The sequence below is a fragment of the Halichoeres trimaculatus genome, unplaced genomic scaffold (genome assembly GCF_033239565.1).
Source record: "Halichoeres trimaculatus isolate MK-OKI-2021-1 unplaced genomic scaffold, fHalTri1.1 fHalTri1_scaffold_18, whole genome shotgun sequence".
Lineage (NCBI taxonomy): Eukaryota > Metazoa > Chordata > Actinopteri > Labriformes > Labridae > Halichoeres > Halichoeres trimaculatus.
Window position 1 is genome coordinate 23,688,679 of NW_027437196.1, and position 10,136 is coordinate 23,698,814.

Here is a 10,136-nt window from a genome sequence, read left to right on the forward strand (position 1 = left end):
AGCACTGCAGCAGGGCTTCCAACTCCTTCTCAATCTGCTGTTCAGAGGGTAGTCCATTTGTCTCTTCTTGCTCTACCGGGCCCTTTCCTTGACTTTTCATCTTTAGAAGGACACTTGCTGGCAGTATTCCCAACCTAAAACAAAATTTTTGTTGTTGCTGGTGCATCTGTATGGGTAGTACAGGGCTACAAATATTGATATCACGTTGTAAACTCACTTAATAAACAAGGAGTGTTTTGTTTGTGTGTTTATGTGTCTACAAGAAAAACCTAAGTCCTAAGTATAGCCCACAGGTATACACCAAACACAGTCTGCATGCTTTTCCAGTTAGAGGACATGACTTACACCTGTTTGTGTCGGCAGTTCTTGAGCTCCTCTATCAGAATCAAGTTTTGTCTTTCAAGCACAGCCACACGCGATTCAAGGCCACTGACATACTCCTTCTTCTTTTGCCGACACACCCGCGCGGCTTCCCTAGAATCATCAACAACAGTAACCATGAAAAGAAGAAGCCTCAAACAAACGTCTTGGCTTTTTTCCCCAGACACAACAGAGAACTCATTCAATCCATAAATCAGAGTACACTCAGGGCGAGAGGGGGGGATCATGTTACAAACGCAGGAGATTTGTGAGGTCAGATGGGGACATGACACTTTTCTGATTGTGTTTGTGAAATTATACACTTTGGGGACATGGGGAGAGAGTTGTAAACAAACAACTCAAAGAAAAAGCGTCCAACAAGACTGACAATGATGATGTAAAGTCATGGTGTGGGAGGACAGGCAGCGTGCAAAAACAGCAGCAGTAGGAGTCAGTGCCAGTAGTGACACATGGTTGTTTACAGCAAACACACAGGAAGCTCAAAGTCTTCCACAGACAGCGGACAACAAGCACATTAAAGGTACAGAGTAATCAATCAGAGATCAGCTGCAACCCATACTTATCTAAATACAACTGACACTTAGAAATAAGCTCCAACAACTACCAAAGCGAGCTAACATCCATCACAGAGCAGGTGATGTGATGACAGATAACCTGCAAATTAACAACTAAAAACACTGGATAGAGGAGAGCTCTGTGCTGGTATGATGACAGGCTTTTGAGACCTACTATTAGATGCAGGCATTTATTTTCATCCATTGTCATTTGCCTTTTATAAAGTGTTGGTGTGTTAGGCAACTGTTTTGATTAAAAAAACAAGTCCCAGGTTTGAAAATTTCAGATTTCTTCGTAATATTACAGTTTAAAAAAGGTTTGTTGGCTTGCAATATAATCCCTGCAAGAAACTGAAGTGGCTTTGTTTTTGTAACTTTTCGTTTCAAATGATTAATTGTCTGTATTTGTCCGTAACTGTCTCTACTATAATGCTATGGAAGACAGATCCTTTCTTAAGGGCCAAAACTCAAACACAACTTTTAAAGAGAAGGCCTCAGTCAAGAAACCCACCAGAGCGGTTATAGAGTTTGATATTTATGAAGCTGCACACTGGGTTTGCTTTCAGCCGAGGCCCTTTCAACTGCAAGGCATTTGTTTACTCATACTGGGGATGGGTACAGAATGAGGTACTTTAGTAGGCACCGACCGAATTCTGTCCAAAGTACCGGGTACCAATTTACGTATAATCAAAAGGTACCATGTTTAGGTACCTGCATCCTTGTGACTGTGAGGGAGTAGAAGAGTAGGCAATTTTCTTTGCTGGACATGAACACAGTATTGCAAGGTTAAAAGGTTTATATATGTTAAATCGTAAAAAAATATACATATATATATATATATTTGAAAGAATTGTTTTTTTTAACCACATAAATACAAAAAAGTACCAAAAATAGTACCAGTACCGATTGCTAGGTACCGGGCACCAGTACCGTATTGTTTCAAATATGAAAGGTACCCATCCCGAAATCTTACCCCAATATTCTTTCTCTGTTAACTGTCTTAACTTACCCTCTCCACATAACAGTGTTAAAACCCCAAAATATAACAGAAAAGGAAAAGGGCATTTGTTTCTTTAAAGCCAACAAACCGATTGAAAAATGTCATTTTCCATGCAGAACCTGGGAGTTATTTGTCAACAGCTGTTATCTTCAGTCGGTTAGTTTGTGTTCTTGTAGGAGCTCAAAAGTTTTAAATGACTGACTGAAATCCAAAACAAATTTATAGTCACACTTTATAACACAAAAAATGAGCAAGGATTGCAGGTATGAAGTCTGTTGACATCTAAATTGTATGCCTAACAGTTGTTTTTGGTCCAAAGTGGGGTCAATCCCAGTCAAGTAGGGCTGAACAATTAATCGAATCTAAACTGTTATCGCAATGTAATAGAATGCAATTTTCAAATAGCAAAGGCCGCAATTTAAAAAAATAGAAAGTTAAAATGCATTTACTTAAGTTTATGGTTTGTTGCTGATGAGAAATCAAGATTTTTTTTTATTTTTGACACACTGTTTCTTTTTCGTTTTATAAAGAAGTGCATTCCCATGTTGACATATTTCAGTGGTTGAGCCACAGATTTGGTCTTATTCACATTTCTGCTCTTTATTTAGTGTGATATTCATAGAAGAGAGGATTCATATTTATTTTTCAGAGTATTGTTCGTACCAGGCCTCTTGTTCTGCAGTGCTTTGTTCCTTTCTCTGATTTTATGTAAGGTAATTAATGATAATTTTATTACATGTCAACAAGGCTTAGAATTATATCAGTCAATATTCTACTGCAATTTTAATAGTTAAAGATATGTTATTCATATCAATTCATGCATCAGTTCATCTTGTTTCATTATAGCATGTAGGCCTGGCCTCCAGGCAAAAAAATGTTTGTAGGTTGATAGCATCCTTTGTTGTGTTGGTCATACCATGCATACTTGCAATATTGGTCCAAAAAATATGCAATTAGATTATTTTGCAAAATCGTTCAGCCCTACAGTCAAGGATCTTTCCATAATTCTCTCAATCTTTCAAAATCACAATGTGAGCCATCCATCAGCAAAATAAAGCTGCTTTAAAGAGCACACCTTTAACCAAGGAATTTTCCTTTCAGTTATTCATTTATAACTGTTATCTTATGGCCACTCACTGAAGCAAACCACCAACATGGTTTCAGAAATTGACATTATGTTGTCATCTTTTCCAAAAGTACCTTACAAAAAGAAAGGGAAAGGCAGCTATAAGGGCTTGACTTTAAAAGACTAAAATGACCCATAATTCTGAGGTGAGGGTACAGTGGGTGCATTCTTCCTGTTTTACTGTCCTTGTTCAAAGAAAAGTTGATCAGTAGTTGACTACAGTTTCATATTATGCGCTCAGACCTGAAAAAGTTGACGGTCTTGCCCCACAAAGTCTTGTCAATAAAGTTGAAGGGGAAAAGTGAGAAAGGGTACTTTTAAAAATGTTGAACAGCTGTTTTAAAACACTGCACAACTCTCTTTTGTTTCCTGTTCTCTTTAGGTTAGCAATGGTAATCACTGTTGCTAGTACATCTGGAGAAAAAACGCTGGCTGCTTAAAATGGCTTGTGATAGATGGCTCAGGGACTCTAGACTGGTGTTCCTGTCTACCTGTTCTTCTTCAAGCGGATCTCCCTCTTTTGAAAGGCAGCGTCTGCAGGATTCCCAGGGTTGTGGGTGCTTACACCTGTTTCACACTTTGGAAGGCTGGAGTTGTAGTTAGGCAGCTTGCAGGCAGGCATGGTAACTGCAGAGCCAGGGAAGACACAGAATAACATGTTTGTAACACTTAGGAAACATCAGCACTCAAAAAGACCTGTGTGATTTGCCCGAAAGGCTATTATCTTCAGAGGCTCCGAAAGGAAGGAAGGAAAGAATCAGAATCTTAAAAGGGTTTGAGCCATTTTAGATCTCAAAGGTGTTATTGCCCACATCAACATCTTATATATGAACACAGATCAATAAATATATGATGCCAGTCTAATCTACTTCTGTTCAATTTTTGCTAAATGCCAGCAGAGCACACTGCCCTCTTTTCATGATAGCACGTTAATGATTGAATCTATGATGTGCTGGAATTGCAAAAGGACAGCATTTCATCACTGTGTGGCCAACAAATGATGTCAACCCACATCTCATTCCTTGGTTTGCATTTACATGTGGCTGCTGGGGGTCTGCTCCAGGAAGAGGAGCGATGTCAGCTGCTGCTATGTGTTGTGAGTGGGCAGAGAGCTGGAGCATTTCACAGAGAGAGAAATACAGGAAGAAAGAGGGAGGGTGAGACACACACTGTACAGAGATGTCTTACTGTAGGGCAGCTGTAACAGCTCACAGTGAAATATGACGCTTTTATCATTTCTTTGCCATGATTCAGGAAGTGTCTGCTTGCAATATTATTTGAGGGAAAACCCTTAACTCACTGATAAATGTTTTAAAAATAACTGAATTATGAACACATTTGTGATATCTAGACACATTTTTGGCAGAATTTGATGAATTCTGGTTCTAGCTCCCAGTAAACTCCCTGTGTTATTTTTTGACATGACCACTTACAATTTTTTGAGATGTTCCTAAATGAAGGTAAAGGTAGAAAAGTAAAAGCAGACTCCACTTTCTAAAGATCAGACAGTAAAATAAAGGGTATTAAACGTACCTGTTTCTGTTTCCCAACCTGTAACAGCCATACAATATCCCAGCTTTTCCAAGAGAAACTCTCCCCTTCTGAGTCTTCCCTATGACTGATATGTTACCACAACTCATAGCCAGGCAATGTGTGCAATTTCCAATTAGAGGCATTGACATCATCATGACATCATTGGCCTCCTGATGTCAACAATGCAGTTTGCTCTCTCCCCAGACACAGTGCTGTGAGTCAGGGGCTCTGCTGTTTGTCTTTGGGAGAGGAATTTTCTTCAGCTAGAGGGAAGCACAACACCAGAGAATGCAGCTTTCTGAAGATGGACTCTCAGCAGAGGTTTCTGTGATTCTGACTAATTCCATTCAAAGGAGGTAATTCCATTCCAGTGGAGGTGGAGACTGGTTGGTGCTGGAGAGTGGTGGACGGGCTGTCGTCATCTATCTTCTTGTGGACCTTTTCGCACTTTCTATACACTTTCTTGCTTTTGTTTTCTTGATTGCTGCTGTGACTTCAATTTCGTTGTACTTGTTACAATGGCATTAAAGTTCTGTTCCATTCTATTCTATTCTATTCTATCACAAGGTTTGGAGCAGAAGTGACCCCTACAGCAGTGTTTTTGTGCAGCAGAAGCCCAGGGCGCACGCACCAAACACCCCCTCCCTGCTTCTCTGCAGGTTTCCTCTGCACTCAGTCGGGGCCATTTTTCACTTGACCAAAAACACAAATAAACAGACTCCCACCGAAAAAATCTGATATCGGTCCGCATTCACGCTTTACTTAGAGAATTTTCAGGGCTTTAGTTTCACACAAAAACATCCCTAAATAAGGCTCTAGTTCTCATCATGTCATAAAACGGCGCTACCTCCGCTGCAGAGCCACAGCTGGGTACGAGGCGCTAGCCGATTAGTGTACGCCGATCTGCGCGCGGCGTGCCAGATAGAAACAAACGCAGGTAGTCTGCCAGGAGAAGAGACACGATGAGAACTAGAGCCTTATTGAGCGGTGTTTTTGTGTGAAAGTAACGCGCTGAAAATTCTATAAATAAAGTGTGAATGCAGACTGATATCAGATTTTTTCGGTGGGAGTCCGTTTGTTTGTGTTTTTGGTCAAGTAAAATATGGCCCCATCTGAGTGCAGAGGAAACCGGCAGAGGAGCAGGGAGGGGGTGTTTGGTGCGAGCGCTCTGGGCTTCTGCTGCACAAAAACACTGCTGTAGGGGTAATTATTAAGCAACATCAGAGTACTTAATCACCACAGTTTTAGAGACATATTGGCCATTTTACCTCCTTAAAGGTTTATTCATTGAAATTCCATAATAAAATGATCTATTTGCCCAAGTTAAAGGGAAATTGCCACCAAAAGAAAAAAAAAAAAAAACATCCTCCAGCTGACCCACTATGTCCTCAAACCTACAGGAGCTGGCTCCCTCTACTGGTTTTAGCCAGCAAAACAAAACAAAAAGTTGTGCTGATGGCATCCTGTCTTTTTTGGGGGTTATTACTTTATGTAGTAAAAAGAGTAGACATTTGTAATGCCTCTACTTCCCATAACTCTGGGGGATTTCTGCTTCTTGGGAAAACAATAAATAAAATAATTTCTCAGGTGTAAAGGGAGACAGTGAAACATTGTTAAACTTTGTATTGGTTTGGACACTTAAAATTTGTTTCAAAACTGGAGCCAATAAAGACACGCCTTTCCATCTGCTTTCTTTCACAAGGCCAGCAGGCAAAAAGATGTCAGAATATAATGAACCTCTTGATATTGTTTTTACTTATCAGTTGATTCATCACTTTAAAAATTTCTTGATGAGTTTGTGACCTCAATTGCCAGTTTTCACTTTCTATGCTGTTTTATTTAATAAACTTGTTTTCCACTAATCCTGATTACTTCAGTTGTAGCAGTGGGAGAACCCAGTGTTGAACAGTACTGTAGGCTTACAAATCTTACATTGGCTAGTTGCTGCCTCTGAAGCGTCCCCTGGAGCTCCTTGTGAAACTGTCTGTGTTTGTATTGTTGGCCCCCACACGGGGTCTCGTGTCCTGTTCTGGTATAAATTCATGGGATTTCCTGGGAGAAAACAAATTGTGTGGGTAAAACAGATGATGTTTATACCAGTGGATCATGTCTTTGCACGATTATTTTGCAACTTTGACTGCGATTATTTTCTTGTGACGTTATTCTTTGAGATTATTCTGTGTGATACAATAGCTCAAAACAGGGATACACCATCTTGCGATAGCTCTTTAAAGATTCATTTTAAAATCCTCTTGTAACGCACCTCTGTAACACAATGAAGTCTGATTATGAAGTGATACCTGATAGGTAGCCCATAGGAAAGTGTTGCATGCCATAGAGTTGAAAAGTGTTTGATTGAGCCTGTGGTGCTTGTGCGCAGTTCATGCCCACAAATGGCTGGTTCTGTGTGTCAAGAGGAGCCCCCTGAAGAGGCCCATCTGGAAGGGTAGAAAAAAAAGTACATATTCATACATCCAATAGTTGAATCGATTTCTCAGAACAAAAATGCACTGATCTGCAAGTCAAAATATTTGAATTTCAACAAATGTATCTTTAACATCAAAGTACTTTGAGGTGAATTATTTTATCCAACATAAATATAAAAGAAATGGTTTTGGTTTTGTTTCCCAAAATTGAAATCAACACAACATATATCCACTACTACGATCAGGAAATATATCTGTCAGCAGGTCTTCTGTTACTGATAGGATGGTGAATCCCCTCTACTCCTAGTTTAGAGGATTTTGGTAGCTGTGTTTGACTTTGTTGCTTGATTTATTTAAACCTTGATTTATCTGCAGAAGGTAATCTCATTAAGACATAGAGAGACCTGTCTTTTAGCTTTAGAAAGGAAAGACATATCAGGTTGTCGCTCTGAATGTATTTAGCTTACAGTACTGGTTGTTGCTGTTCTGCTGGTAAAAAGGTGTAGGATAGAATGGCATGTTTTGATTCATCATGGTCAGGCTGCTGAGCTGGGCGCTGACTCGAATTTCACCTGTGGACAGTAAGAAAGGTTAGAGTGAAGTGAATCATCTTTACATTGTACATGCAAGTCATAGATGGGTGCAACAAGGCAATAAACAGGAGTTGCTTCTGTGCCGCCTCTATTTCATGTACAAACTTTTAAGGCATGTGAATTTTTACTCTTCAACATAGAAAATAAGATGAGTGGTCTGTTATCCTCTGTAGTTACTGCCTCTCAACAAGAGAAAGAAACAGTCTAGGCAATATTATGGATCTTATAGACCTGGCTTTTTTCCTTCCAATGTGTTCTAGCTTTTTCTAGATTTGTTTTTTTTTGTTGTTGTTGTTGTTTTGTTTTTATTTTGTATTGTTTTTTTTGTTGTTGTTTGTTTTTTTTTCAAAAAAATCTACTGTTTTGCCATCAAGATTTAAAAAATACAACTCCACAGGGATCCTTCAAACTAAGGGCATCACCTGTTTCATTCGATGCCCTCTGAAGGGAGATTCAAGATGATGAAAACCAGTTGAATCAGATTCAAAAAAAAAAAAAAAAAAGTTTTTTACCCTCAATAACTGCAGTTAACTTTTTAAAATAAAAAGATTTTCTGTGGGGGTTACCAAATGGGTCAAAGTGTACAAATTGCTGTCCCCTGACATTAAAAAAAAAAGCAGACAAAAATGTGTTCAGTCATATATGGTTTCAAAGGTCTTTTTATAGACTATTTAAACAAAAAAATTAAATGAGATAGAGATAAGCCAAAAACTTTAAAAACAACATCTTTTATTTTTAGGATAGGCCTACTTTCTATTGGGAAAAAAACTGTCCCCAGCCCAGACCTCTAAAATTTAATTTGTGTAAACACCAAAAACATTTTTTAGATTTTTTAAAAAAGTGTGGTTAAACAGATATTTGTGATTAAGTCTAAAAATAAGTTTAAAGATTTAGATCTATTGTGGGAATAGAATTTAAATTACTTTTAATATGTTGAAAAATAGTGTTCCCAGATTTTATGTCACAGCCGAAACACAACAGTTTGAATTCATTGGTTGAGTCTTGATTATAGCCGCACCCCTAAATCTTTGAGAAGGGGGAGCACTCTGAAGTCCTGCACCTCATGATTGCATGGTAAATTGCTGATTGCTATCATTTTCTTGAATAAATGGCTTCTTAAGTCTGAAAATCAGTGTGTTACATTAAAACATGTCACAACCGTACATTTGCTTTAATTTGAGTAAAAATCTTGGAATTTTTATCAATATATTGTGTTTTTTTGTGAGAACAAATCTTCAAAGTATGCTTACTAGCCATGTGCTTGCTAGCATACTGTTGTTATGCAAAGAATTAGCTAAAAAAAAAAAGTCACAACCGAGACAGTCATGACCAAAACATCTGATAATGTCTGGGTCATGATTTTCACACCATGGGCATAGCCTACATTTAAGAACTGGTTACTGGTCACAACCGAAACAGTGTGGTCCCACCCAAAACACAGAGTGATTTGTACAAAACAAAGTATATTGAGTTATAAACTAATATAATAACACACTAATTTGTTAACTTTATGTTCTGTCTTGTGAAATATTAACTTTGGAAACAACTGGATAAAAAATAGACATTTTACAAAGAAATATTGCATTCTATTTTTGAAGAATTGGAATATATAAACTTTGAAATTTGTTTAAATATTCGTTTTATTGATTGAGTTGTGAAAACTGTCCTGAAAAGTTTTTAAAAATGTAAATCTACAAGACAACATAATTAAAAAAAATCTTTAAAGGTTGATATAATATTTTTTTGCATAGTTTGATTTATGTTTCGGTTGTGACAAATTTTGGGAGAGGTAAAACATTGCAAAACATTCTAAAAATACAAAATAAAGAATAACTGTTCTTTTACTAGATCTGTGACCTTTAGATATGGTACAATGTAGATAGGGGAAATTTAGGGGACTAAAACACACAAAATTTTAAGATATTACCACCCCCATTTTGGACACTTTAGGTAGAATGCCCCATATACATAGATTAACTCGGTTCGTTGATGCTGTTATTAGTCTCTATAATAGGAATATCCGTTTATTTATTTATCTATCTAAATTGAACTTTAGGCTACTCCAAACCTACTGCCAGGGAAGGATTTACAAGTGAAGTTTTTATATAAGTAGCCCAATTACTTGGTTTACCAATTTGACTATTTTTTGCTAGCTCGCATTCGATGTTTACAGTTGAGCCGTCCACCAGACACTAGCTAAACAAAACTAAAGAAAACTTTTAAGACTTAACACTTAACACTTAGGAGCACTTGAAAAAACAAGTAATACACACATAAGCCTCCGCTTTACTGCAAGTGCAGAACCTTTTTTACCTGTTAAAGAATAGTAAACAGCAAACCCCGCCTATTCAGCTAACGTTAAACTGTAGCTGATGCTAACCTGCGTGGTAAACCCTATCTGAAAAACGTTAGAGCTGTTATTTTTTGGACGATCCTGATTGGTTGGTTTCCCACTTGGCTGTGAAATTCAATTCGCATAAACACACACACACACACACACACACACACACACACACACACACA